Source organism: Phoenix dactylifera, chromosome 12, assembly GCF_051530095.1.
Source record: "Phoenix dactylifera cultivar Ajwa chromosome 12, Ajwa_hap1_PhDact_Kaust_v1.1, whole genome shotgun sequence".
Classification (NCBI taxonomy): Eukaryota; Viridiplantae; Streptophyta; class Magnoliopsida; order Arecales; family Arecaceae; genus Phoenix; species Phoenix dactylifera.
The window spans coordinates 29087569-29091269 of record NC_143201.1 but is presented as its reverse complement, the minus strand read 5'-3'; positions in this window follow the sequence as shown (position 1 = coordinate 29091269).

Below are 3701 nucleotides of genomic sequence, written 5' to 3'. Positions count from 1 at the left end.
GCGCTCTTCCTTCCCGTTCGCTCCCAGTGTATTTTCCCCCAATTTTTTATTTCGGGTTATTACTTATTTTTAGTATTGTGATCCGGCGGACCACTTTAAGATCCCGGTCCAACGGGTCCGTCCGAAGTTCCCCGACGACCGAACGGCTTGGATGTTTCGATCTCGGTGATTAATATGTGATGGGAGGGCGAGCTTTTTTTCGGGGGTTTGTTCTTCCCATCACACGGCCCTGATGGATTAAATTATTAACGACCCTCCGATTAGGATCTGACGGCATGTTGGGCGAAGAGCCACCCATCTGGACGAGGGATCTTGTCGAGGCGATGTGCCGTGCCAGAGTTCGCTAGATTGGAACAGCAGACAACTTTTTTCACCAATAAATTGCTGCCACGTTAGGATTCTGTGACGTGCTAGATGGCAGCTTGTGGGAATATCTGTTCGCTGAATAGTTCAACGCAGCTAACTTGTAACAGATACGATTTAATACGTCTATTGTATTGTTAGATTAAACTATTGTTTCGTGTTAATATATATATTGATCACTTATTCACTTGACAACAACTTGTTTGTACGGCACCATACAGACTTGCTTTTAGTAAAATCCAGCTGGTTTAGCGAACTACTTCTTCTTCTTTTTTTTTCTTTTCTTTCTTTCGGTTTTTTTTTTCTTTTTGATAAAAAAAGATGACTCAGCCATCAGTTGGATCCAGAAAATTCGAGGGATGCCGGCAACAATCATCCATTGCTTCGAAATATCTGAACAATAATAAAAAATGAAGGAGTCTTTCATGCCAAGCATATATTCAGTAAATCCAATAAAGCTGCAGATTGGATGATCGTCTATGTGGCCAGCCATGTGGATAGTATCTTGTGGGCTGAAAATGGATAGCTGTCTTGAACACTCTAAAATATTATATTTTTTATTTTTTTTTTATTTGTGCTTATCAGATATGGACATCCATCCTACCCAAAAAAAAAAAAAAAAACGAACTACTTCGGCAAGGCTCATAATGCTGCTTTCCCAAAATCCGATGCCGGTATATTACAGTTCTAGTACGCAAAAAGATTTGGAAAAACACAAAACAATACATAAAATTGGAGGGGAAAAAAATCCAATAGTCTCATGCATCAATAACTCGGGAAAATTGTGGTCAAAGGATGAGCACACAAAAAAATACACCCAGGTGATGTTTTTTTTTTCTAACGTATCTCACCACACAGCATATTTAAAGTTAGAACTTGATGTTTTGATGTTATTAGGAGAGTTAGTAGTTAGCATTCTTCTTCGAGTTAGAATATGATGTAGAATTTCATTTTAGAAAACTGAAGAAAAAAATCCTCTGTTACTACTAATAATTACTTCTATTAAGGCTCATACTCAAGATACTTGAGTTATTAATTAGTAAAAATTTTCTTGTAGGAATTGTTTTACCTTCTCTCTGTTCTCTCTCTTTCTTTTTGGTACATTCCTAGGGTATACTACTGAGTGTGTAAAAGCTATATTCTTAGAGTGGCTAGCCAAGATAATATTTTGGATCTCAGAATAGAGTGATTCACTCTTGCTCCTTTTTCAACTATTATCCTCGCATTTTAGCACCTTGCATCTTACGTGTTCCTAGTGGGTTTCTTTGCTTTGTCACAATTTATCTTTGAGTTCACCATTGTTGATGTTTTAATTTGTATATAGCATGTAATATATCAATCGCTTGCATTTTAATACAGAGATAATTTCTGTGAGGCCCAATAGTCCCACATCGAAAAGATTCGTTTTAGAGCCTGGGCATATGAGGCGGGTGTCTCCTAATCCTGTAGATACGTTTTGGGAGGAAAACAAAACCGGAAAGGGATGAAGGACGCTTATGTGAAGCTTCGGAACCGGACAATATTTGGGAGGGAAGCCCCGTATTCCTCCCTCATGTGGCTCCCATGTGGGCACTGGGTGCCTCACGTGCTCCGCGCAGGCGGGGGCGTGACAATTTCTATCTCCAATTAATTAATTTTAAAAAGTACATGAAATATTTATTTTTATCATCCATTTGTGCCTGGTGCATGAGTGCAGTACAAAGAGAGGCACTGTTAAATTAAGGGGAAGAAAAAAAGATGAGAGATTCACAGATAAAAAAAAGAAGAGAGAGGCACTACTGTCTCTAGATCTCCTCCTCTAATTGAAGTTCAAAGATTTCGCCCCATCAACGTATTGCTCCTTCCTTGGCATTACGCATGATGCGGACATCAGCGCCCTCAACATCTCCTATGTCCAATTCAACCACTCGCTGCCACCGGAGAACGGCCATCTCAACTGGCGAAAGGGCATTGTGGGATTGGGGATAGCTAACCCTAGCATGCAATCGCTGCGGTGGATTCTGCCATATCCAGCAAAATCTTTCCCGGCACCTTCCTCATCTTGCCTCAGATGCCCCCAAAGATTCCTTGTTCTCGCAGCTAGATTCGCCGCAATTGTGCGTCGTCAGAGTTGAATTCATCGCTAGTGTCACCGTCATTCGAGACTTCTATCGAACACTTCATGCACTCACGTTGCTCTTTCGGTGAAAAAAAGTCAAAGTTGGTGAGACCGAAATCAGATTGTATACCGATATATTCATATTTATATTTATTTTATTTAACAAATAAAATATTAATTAAATGTAAAAAATTTTATATTTATATTTGTTTTAAATAGATACTAAATAAATCAGATATTGAAGGTATAAATATATTAGATAATTAAATTTCACGACACATAATTAAATATATTATTAAGTGGATGATAAATTAAGTCAACACTATATTAGTATAGTTATTTATTTTTCTTAAATATTTATGAATACTATATAAAATTAAATAGGGTTACAAGTAGAATCGAATATTTGGATATGGATCAGATATTTGTCTATCCATATCCATTCTTTAGTAAATATGAATAGAGATATGAATATTAGTTGCATGCTTAAAGTTTTGAATACGAAAATGGATCCAAACTATTATTATTCTATTTACTTTCATCCCTACAAAGAAGATGGTGACAAAATTAAAAATTCAAAAGCTTAAGCGATCGGTAACATGCAACACAGGGCCCCTGCTATTGGAGATAAAAGAAGCTGATGGATATGAACTTGCGAACAAATTAATTCTTAAATGTATCATCATCATTTTATATAATTTATTGCTTTCGTTCTTGTAATAATAACATCAATGGCACAATATGGAATGGATGCTTTTGATTAGAAGTGGCAAAAAAAATTTTGATCAAGTTTGTTTATCAAAAATCAAAGATTGTAATTAAGTGAGCACTTGTCGAGAATATCAATAATATCTAATAAATAGGAGACACAAAAGCTCTATCAAAAATGATCGAAGTGATTAATATTTAAACATCTATTGACATATAATCTATTATTTACTGACAGTCATTGCCATCCCGCCGGCCAAAAAAATCATAACTGCATCAGACGATGCATCATTTTTAACTCTGAAGAAATGCAAACACTGCGTCATACGTTACAGAAGAAATTGGAATCATCGCAAAAGGTTGATATTTTCTGGCAATCAAGCCTTACGGTGGCAACGCATTTTTAAACTCATTTTCTGTTAATCATCTATTTTCTAAGCCATCACCGCTCAGTATATTTATTAATTATTTTTTTCATTAGAAACTCATTTGATTCACAAAAAATACACACACACACACACAAAAAAAAATA